Source organism: Daktulosphaira vitifoliae, unplaced genomic scaffold, assembly GCF_025091365.1.
Source record: "Daktulosphaira vitifoliae isolate Bord-2020 unplaced genomic scaffold, ASM2509136v1 Scaffold_3, whole genome shotgun sequence".
NCBI lineage: Eukaryota > Metazoa > Arthropoda > Insecta > Hemiptera > Phylloxeridae > Daktulosphaira > Daktulosphaira vitifoliae.
In genome coordinates this window covers 7445934-7456738 of record NW_026099574.1, presented here as the reverse complement: position 1 = coordinate 7456738, position 10805 = coordinate 7445934, and positions in this window count along the sequence as shown.

Genomic DNA, 10805 nt, shown 5'->3' with positions numbered 1-10805 from the left:
TAAAAATAAAACCGCCGGTGCTGCGCTGTCCCACGCACCGCCGTCACCGCGTGCTCGCACACACAACAAAAGTAAAGCGAACGAGAACCGTACAGTGTCGGGTGCGTGTGTAGTTGTGTAGATGCGCGTGGCCAGGCCTGGTACGCCGATACACGCGCACAGGTGCTCGGCTCCGGAAGGCTCCCGTCTTACGCAATCCGTATCACTGCAACAACGGCGGCGGCAGCAGCATCAGCGCGTATGTGTGTGTTTATGGGGTCGCCCAACAGGAGGAAGCCAGTGGCCCGCGACGGCGCGAGAGATGGTTTTTTTCTCACCACCTGCCCGCTTTTCCCACGCTTCTCTCTCGCGCGCACCACCGTACACCGCCCCCTCGGCCGTGTGTGTATACCAGATGGCCTACGCCCCGTAATTAAATCGGACACACCATCTGCAACCCTTAATAATAATAATAATCGTCGTGCACATAACACTCTGGTCCATAATGCGATCCGTGTGCGCACCTCGAACATGTTTCGGGAAAACCGTTTACACGCACTTTCAAAGGGTCGTGGCCGTTGATGTGTTTTGTTGCCGTCAAGGTGCACACTATGGACGCGGCCAATGAAAAATAATAGAAACGTCTCAACCTGTCTCATTGATTTCACCGGGTTTAGTAACATTTTTTTTTTGCCGTTTTTTTTTTGTTCTATGCGCACTAATGTTTTATACGACACACGCCTTTGTACACCGTTTGCCAACTTCGATTGATATGGAGTTCACAATTATCGAAATCTGAACGGTTACTTTTTGTCTTCTACAAACACATTTTCACTATCGACGTTACGAAAGAATAAGCGCTAAAAAGTGTCAGTTTATGATTTCCAAACAAGAGACGCAATTTTTGACCGAGTTCAGACAAGTTATAGGTCATTGTTTTATTTATTTTATACTTCGAACCATTTTTTTCTGATATCGTGTAAACATACTAATAAAATAATAACCTACAAACATATTTTTTACGTTGCATATCTTTTATGCTTGTATATATTGATTACATCACATTTTATCTTTAATACCTTGTGGAAGGTCTGAGGATATGTAATTTAACACGTCATAAAATATTAGTGAGACCTATTTAATAAAAAAACCTCATGATGAACCGTTTGAAAAACAAGTCATAACCAACGCAAACATCAATCTGTAATTCTCACGTTTCATTTTTATTTAACTAAATGCCGACCAAGTCTATGCCTGTGAACTAATCTTCAACTTCATCCGGTTGTAAAACTATAACTAACACGTGACTTTTTAACCAGCTTAACTCTTCTCGACTAATTCTCTTTTTTCTCCGAATCATTTTCTTCTAGTCGAACATGTTTCACGTTGTAATAGTATTGTAACTTTTATTAAATTATGTCTAGAATTTGGGCGATGGCATTTTAGTCGCCGAAGAATTTCAGGACATCGTATTCGTTTAAAATATTACACACTATCCTAAACGATACAAAAATCGAATAAAACATTTATTTGTTTTATCCTCCAAGTCAACTGTGTATAGTTGTAGTGTATCAATTTGCTTTAGATTATCTAAAACCCTTCCTGTTTAGATTATTTAAATACATAAAGTAGCGTATTAGACATTTTTTCCTATCATAGTAATTGTCACAATGGATGTTCATATTTAAAAAAAATTTTTTTTACTTAAAACTATACATCGTAATTCTTATGAAATTTAAGTCTTGCATGTGTATGTGTGAAATTTGCCAAAAATATATTTCGTTCAGTACAAAATTTATATTCAAAACACTAATTTTAGAAAATCCATTGAATATGAGAATTGACAATGTTAATCTTCTCAAACTTCAAAAAATGTTGAGGAAATCTTTTTTATATAAATGAATATCAAACATTTTGTAACCATAGTAATAGTAGAATATACGCTATTTTTACTATTATTATTTCGAGTATGATAGTCTCATAATATAAACTTTCTATAGGGTTTCTAAAGAGAATACGTGACCAACTCTAAATGATTATGATTAATTGTGAACTATACAATAATTAACATTAACAGTGTTATAAACGTTTTTTGATAGAAACATCAAAATATTGTCACTTATATATATTCGTTTATATGGCAAGTTTTGGGCTTTTTTCTATTTTTTATATCAGTGTATTGTTCGCTTAGAATTACTACGGAAAAAAGATAACATTATGTCTGTAATTAAGATCTTGCAGAATGCTTACTTAATTCAAATTCTTGTGTTTAAATTTTGGTACATCAATAAAATTAGATATTTTAATTAGTAGAAACACTTAAATACACACGATGCAAACATTTAAATATTATGTTTAGATAAATAAAATAAAAAATGGGCATTTTAGAAAGTCAATTTCTTTTTATACATGTCCTTTGTCCGTTAAAAAAAATGTTCGTGCACGTAGTAAAAAAAAAATATCGTAACAGAATCCGGTATCAAGTGCCCATAAAGTAGTGAATAACTCGGTTTTATAATTTCCTTTACTGGCATGTACATTTAATTTCTTATTTTAGTTACTTGACATTGTGAGCGTGACAGCCGGTCAGGTGTAAACGCATTGCAGTTTTCCTTTGCACTTGTAGTCATAAATATCACAATTTCAATTCCACAATCAGCTGCACGCCAATAAAAATGTGACATATAAATAACTAATACCGGAAATGCTCTTCAAATTCGACCGAGTTATGGAACTGTTTGAGTGTCCAAGAAGATAATGTTTTACGATACAAAAATTACACACACCAGCAAAAATAAACTCTGATTCATTTACTGCACACGTGATGATCTCGTCTTATTATTAATTAATTCAACTGCCGAAATAGAACGGCCGGTCCATTAACTCGTATTCACTTTATACACCCCACGCGATAACGAATAATTATGAGAATTAATATGATAATGTGTAATACCTATTAAAACTATGATTCATAAGGATTAGTCACATTTTTGTAAAAATGTAAAGATAGAAATTCAACTAACCTAAGCTAGCTGTTAGATAAATTATTATTCTCTATTACCTTTAAACATTCACTTTTTTTAATACGAAAATAAATAATATATTATGAATTTCCATAGGAACATTTTTTAAATAATTATAAAATCTTAAAAATAACTCGATGGATAAGTTAAGTACTCGGGAGAATTAATTAATTTCGAACAAACATAATAACAATATTTAAAAATGAACATAATATTTATTATTTAAAATGCAAATGTATTAAAAATATACGAATACTATTTGATTGGTCAGAAATGAAAATGAATGTCACGACATGATGTAGTTAGTTTTTAATCATTGTATTAATTATCAATATTATCATCTTTTATTCATTTCTGTTTTTGGCGACTTTCGTACAAATTTTTTGATGTCTCATTTTTATTGGAATGTCTGACGTCGCGTCGACTTATAATAGTAATAAAAAATTGTAAGATTTTTAACGACTTTTAATTTAGTTGACAACGGGTATAAAATGTTATCATAATAATTAAAAACGATTTCTCTTTTAGGATATTTTTTTACAATAATTATTTTTGCTTTTGAATACTATTCTTTTAAAGAGATACGTGTACGAAATATTGGTACAGATTTGAAAACGGTGCAAATTTTGACTAAAAGACTCACTAAGATTTTTTGTTAAGAGGGCCCTTGTACTGCAACTTGAGTTGAAATTTTCAAATCGTTTATCAATTTATATTGATATAACACGATCCTAAATTTATTTTAAGCAATTAACGAGCCTTATAGTCAGTTAGTTGGTCGAGATTCTTTACTAAACTTTCCTATAGGAAGGGCTTAATGAGATTTTCTCAGTAGATTAAAGTACTATTTTTAAGTCCCTGAATCTCTTAAGGTATGGTTTTATTTTATTTTACATATTTAAAACGTAAAAATAATAAGACAAATAGTATGAGTATTAAAAAAATTAATATATAGATTTTTATTCTTAAGTCACTTATTTTATTTAATTTTTAAGTGAATAATCCAACTTTTACAATAAGATTGTTGTAATAAATAATATTAATTAAGGTCTATTCTTAAACCACAAGAAAAAGAAAACCATTTGACATGAAATCTTTTAGGGTGTAAAAGTAAAATAGGTCTACACTTTTGTGGGTTCTGTATAATCATAACAGAAACTGGTTTAAACTCTATATTATGTACACAGTAATTTACTGTAAAAACCTCAGGGTGTTACAACATTGTTGACCAGTTGGCCCTGAAAAAGATATCGTAAAGCAAACGAAGACACACGTACTTGGTGTATATTTAGGCGGTTAATGTTTTGTACGGATTGGATTACACTGCGCTGATGGAGAAAAAAACGCAAAGGTTTATGATATTGATACGCATATTCGATTTCTTTATGGTCTCCTAAAAAAATTTTAGAGAGGATTTTGTCGTTAAAAAAAAGTTATAAGTGGAATTATCACTGGAAAACGAAGATAACTATAATTATAAAACAATATATTGTTATATGAATTTTAAGAACTGCTTCGCATTGAGTGCATATATTCAACATGGCACGCGCATTTTTTCATCAATATTAAATAATATCTTATTATTGTAGTGAGCTGTTACTACTACATGTGACATTCACTGGAATGAAATCAAGTAACAATTGATTAACAAAGTTTTTTATCAACAAGCATACAATATAGTTTCATAGAATACATATTGAAATGATTACACCTTTAGGGTATTCCACATAGGTTTACACCCTAAATCTAAGATAACAAATATAATAAAAATAAAACCATCTTTGTAAAATCTATAACTTCTCAGCTTCGCATTGGGGCTAATATTATCAGGATCTTAACTTATGTTAGGATCTTAAAAAGGTTAATATGAAAAAATGGTTTAAGGCAACTGTACACTTCAAACCAACCCTCTAATGTGTTTGCTTGAAATATAATAATTATATTTCGTGCAAACATAATTTTTGCAATTATTCTAAAATGTATATATTATAAGATTACTTAAAAAATAAATTATTATTAATCATATTGCTGATCTACGTAAGAGTACGACGGGGCTACATAATATATATATATATACTCTAATATTATTTTATAATACAAGTGAAGAATAGTAATAGTCGTAATGTGCTCGTTATGTTATGGTAAAAAAGTCAATAGAGGATTGACGTCCGGTCAGACAGAAACAATTTGATTGGCACTAATAATCGTTAATTTCTTAAAAAAACCGATGACTCAGTTTCTTCTAAAACATACGCGAATTAAAAGAACAACGAAACGAGGCCGAATTCATTTGTAATCGTGTATCGTCGTCTAATTTGTTTTGTACATAGGAATTTATTCCTATGCTTGAGTTGTTCATCCGATGGTAATTTTCATCTAAATATAATACATCTTCCTAGAACGCGTCGATTTTACTCTATTTAGTGTACAGCTTCTAAAAAAATAATAATACCTAATAGAATAATGTCGCCCAAAAAAAAAAATAAAATAAAATTCTACTAACACATACGACAGATGCACAAAATAACAATGAAAAACAAATATACCTGTCGCTCTAGAAACTGCTACCGAATTATTTAAGGTTATTGTTTTTCTCGGGATTTGATAAAATGTCTCTCCCTTTAGGTAGCCACCGGGTACACCTATCTGATCTTAAGTTATTGATTTAATTAGGTGGCTAAACCATAAGACCCTTACTGAAGAATAATAACAGTAATTACTTAACAACGGACGAGGGATAAAACACACTTGGCAAATGACAGGGGTTAGATGAATCTCAACCTTGTTCGGTACACAGCTGTCATTTATCTGCTGGAAATCGGAGAAACGTGACGATCATTGGGCGAGTAAGGATGTAAAAATATTACTATTTTCACACGGCCAATGTGCATCTAGTCTTGTTACAAATGTTGCCTAGAAAAAAAAACCCTCAACTATTATAATAATCTGTTTTGTTTAAAGCACTATTGTCGACGTTACCTGAAGTGTTTTTTTCTGAAAACGCTCTATTAATTTCTTGGCATCAACTGAATATGAACATTAACTTTAAAAGATAAGCACTTGAAATATTAGTTTGATCTTATTAATAGTTATTTGAAAATTATAGATTTGAAATAAAGATAAGAGTTAAAATAAAGTTGGCTATTATTCTGTTTATGAATATGAACACTTTAAATGCCTTCTTGATGTTTAAGTACCGGACAAAATAATAATAATTTAATTAACATTAATTTGTGACTATTGGGTGAAATAATCATAAAAACTTATAAACATATGAAAAGTTATATTAGACAATAATTTTGAAAACTCGTTACAGTAGGTTGTTTACTTCCATAAGACAAAATAATAATCCATGTTAGATAATTATATATATTAAGTTTCAAATTCAATTGATTTATGAACTACAAACATTGAGTCAAGTAAATGACTGGGTCATTGCCTAGAAATAATAATTGAATAGCAATGAATTGCCATCGTATAACAGACCTTTAAATGTGGTTCAAACATTTTTCTAGTGGTGTTTACCATACTTATGAGTCTATAAGACGATGGTAATATTAGAGACAATAAACATGGTTTATATGAACCATTTTGAAAATATCATTTGAAACTGTTATTGCTATACGTTGGCTTAAAGTATGCATTAAAAAAAAAAAATAATAATATCAAAGCCGGTTTACTAAAATTTTTTCGTTCTAACTTCAATGTTAACAACCATATATTGTGTTTTGATAAAATATAATTAATGTGGTTAAATTTTTTTGACTAACTTATCGATTATTTAAACATTTAATAGCATTTTCGTTTATAGGTCAACTTTTGTGCCGGATTCACAAAAAATAAGTGTCTTGACGGTACAGTAAATACTAATATGTCTGATGAACTTAGTGTGACCTTTGATGAATTATTTTTTTATTCAATTTACTATGACGTAATAATTAGAACAAATACATTCATATATTTGTGTGTGATCGTTCTCAACATAGATTATTATCGAAATAAAATAACTATTTTTTTAATAGTCGTAAAACATGATAATATTTAAAAATAAAATTATTCATTAATATACGAAGGGTATACAGGGTGGCCCACCACTCACTGACAACTTAAATAACTTTTGATCCAGTTAATATTTTTAGTTGATTTTTTTTTTAAATAATAGTTATACGTTAGGTCTATAGCTATATCTCAATAATTAATTTTTTTACATTTTATTAAAAATATTCATTATTTTTAAATTTTAAATAAAAAGTAAAAAAAAAATCTAAGATAACTATTTTGTAGAGTAGAATTTAAGAAAAATGTTAGTAAAAAAATATCTTATTAATATTGAGTAGTAAATATTCTGTAGCGTTTTGAAGTTTGTGAAAATTTGAATTTTCATGTATTATTTTACGGTATTAAACATTGAAATACGTATTGAGAAAAGGACAGAAGAAAACGCTATCTTTTCATGATTACTGTGTATACATATGATGATAATGTGTATACATTACAAACTTGGCATTAATACCATGATAAGAAATTAGATAAGGCAATTATTACTTATCACTCTCATTCAAAAGTATATTGAAAAGATAGCGTTTTCTTCTGTCCTTTTCTCAATACGTATTTCAATGTTTAATACCGTAAAATAATACATGAAAATTCAAATTTTCACAAACTTCAAAACGCTACAGAATATTTACTACTCAATATTAATAAGATATTTTTTTACTAACATTTTTCTGAGATTCTACTCTACAAAATAGCTATCTTAATTTTTTTTTTACATTTTATTTAAAATTTAAAAATAATTAATATTTTTAATAAAATGTAAAAAAATTAATTATTCAGATATAGCTATAGACCTAACGTCTAACTAATATTTAAAAAAAAATTCAACTAAAAATATTAACTGGATCAAAAGTTATTTAAGTTGTCAGTGAGTGGTGGGCCACCCTGTATATTGGATACTATACGTGAGTGACACTGAAATTTTATAATCACTTCTCCTTTTATTTTGTGTACTTTTTTGGGGACAATTCGTTTTTAATTTTGACAAACCTGACCAATAACTGATTTCAGTGGCGAAACGAAAAAAAAAATTGACCACAATATCTCTTGAATGGGTTTCTTTTTTAAAAGTTTGATACGAAATTATTAATTTTTCAAAACTAAAAATACTTGGAATTTGTGATGTTCAATCGTGTGATTGAACCAAACGATAAGTACGTACGTCAATTTTACTTTGATAAATAAACACTGTAATGAAATTAAAAAAATGTGTTTAACTCTGAGATAAATAATTTATTTTACAATATGATTTCAATTTTGGCAGTAGTTCGGAAAATCCGTTGAGAAAATATTTTACCTGTTATCTGTTGACTAGATAAATTTCATCTTATTGTAAGTGTCTTGGAATAAACATTTTTTTTTACTTTCCCGTGGTGTTTAATGTGAACTCACACTGCTCATGTGTATATCTATTTTCCATAATAGGTCATCTGAATATCCTTAGCATTACTGTTTGTGTGAATAGTAAGGTTCCATTGAGCTTCGAAAGGACGTACACGTTTTTTTCAACTTCTATTGTGTGTGTTTCAAGTATTATGCAAGTCGGTTATTCAGTAAAAATTGGTGACATTATCACGAGGTAAAACGTGATGGATCCTTTTAATTCAGGTAATCGCGAAAGATCGAACATTGCGCAATGTTGATTTGTGTTTGAAATAGAACTAGACGGGTATCGTTACGCAACTGTCAACAAGGGTCAAAAAAACTATATGAATATTCTTATTCATAAATACCGATCACTGTTGTCCAAACACGGGGTCGCTTTCTAGGTAAGTGATATGAGATTCCCAAAGGTAATAAAAAGTGCTAAACCTATATGAATGAACACATTGCGTTATGAATGGCCCGTTCTCTATAAACCTCAAAATTATTGCCTGCTTCCGGAGATGATTTCAAGTTGTTTTCACTAATAAAAATAAAATAAAGATAACCTAACAATTTTTTTACAAATAAAAAATGATCTCTGTTATAGCAATACTTTGGCATGCATTTTAAACGAGAATAACAGTCAAATTTTGAACCCAGTAACTTGTTTAATTCTGTGGTGCTCGGGTAAAAGATATTAAATACAAAAATTGAGTAAATGAGAATAAATAATATCATAACATCTAAAAAAAAATACTCTTTTTTTTTGTGGTATAAAGATCTATGAAATTATTAATTTTGAACTTACACCCTATTATCCGAGCACCACAGCATTACCTTGTTAAATTTATCACGAGTGTATTCAACTGAAAAAGAATTCTTGTGTACTTTACATCTTTGTTTTGTTGACTTAAGAGGCTTACACACTAGGCGTTCAATCGCGCGCGTACGACTTTTTAAAAACGCGGCAATTTTAAACGCAATTTTACTGCAAGCGTTTTGACGCGTTTTTCCAAAAGCTACAGTATAATTACAACAGTTTCGAAATTCCTCTTGGTAGCATTTGCTCGGATTATTTTTAGCTTCGATGCGAAGCGGAGAAGGTATTAATTTTACTATGATGTGTTTTTTTTTTTTTTTATGTCTGTTGCCACTTTTTCTCAGCTCTCACTGGACCGATTTCTTTCAAAAATACGTCAAAAGATCACAAATCGTATCTAGTTGAAGAAATTACCCTTAAAAATAGAAAAAAATTCTCTTGTTCCCCGCAAATGGGGGAAATATCCAAAAAAATTACAAATTTAAAAATCGATAATTTTCGAAATGTTTTCACTTTTTTTTCTTAAAACTTCCATAACTTTTTGAAAAATCAACAAATCAACATAATTTTTTTTATACTAAAACCTTAGATATTTACCTTTCATTTGATATCATTTTTTTGAAAATCTATCACTTAACCTGCTCATTGGGGGGGATTTAAAATGGCAACTTTTTTACAAAAATTAATTTTTTCAACTTAATTTTTGAAAATGTTCCGGAAAGACTGCGTCCTTTAAACATATATCAAATTAAAGCTTATTTTATGTACTACAAAATGAAAAAAAAAAATTTGTCCCGACACTTTTTTTTCTACATTTAAACGGCTGCCGTAGTTAAAAAAACACTATTTTTGTGTTAAAATTTTCGATTTTCGATTTTAAATTTTCAACTTAAAAATGCTATAACTTTTTGAAAAATGTATATATCAGCACAAATTTTTTTTTTCTAAATACATTATAAGTACATCTTTCATTTGACATACTTTTTATTAAAATTGGACAATTTCCCCTTATATAGGGGGCGTTCAAAACTTAAAATATTGTAAAAAACATAGATCTTTTTCAACTGAACTTTTGAAAATGTTCCGGAAATACTGCGTCCTTTAAACATATATCAAATCAAAGGTTATGTTATATACTATCAAATGAAAAAAAAAAATTTGTCCCGACATCTTATCTTCTATGTGCAAATGGCTGTCGAAAATTTAAAAAAAAATGTAATGTTTGCGATAAAAATTACATTTTATCGGGATGTTTTTTGTACTTAAAACTGCCATAACTTTTTCAAAAATGAACAAATAAAAATAATATTTTTTTGTATTGAAACCTTAGATATTTCCCTTTCATTTGATATAATTTTTTTTGAAAATCTAACACTTATTCTGCTCACTGGGAGGATTTAAAATAGTAACTTTTTTACAAAAAATAACTTTTTCAACTTAATTTTTGAAAATGTTCCGGAAATACTGCGTCCTTTAAACATATATAAAATTAAAGCTTATTTTATGTACTACAAAATGAAAAAAAAAAATTTGTCCCGACGATCTATCTTCTATACGCAAAT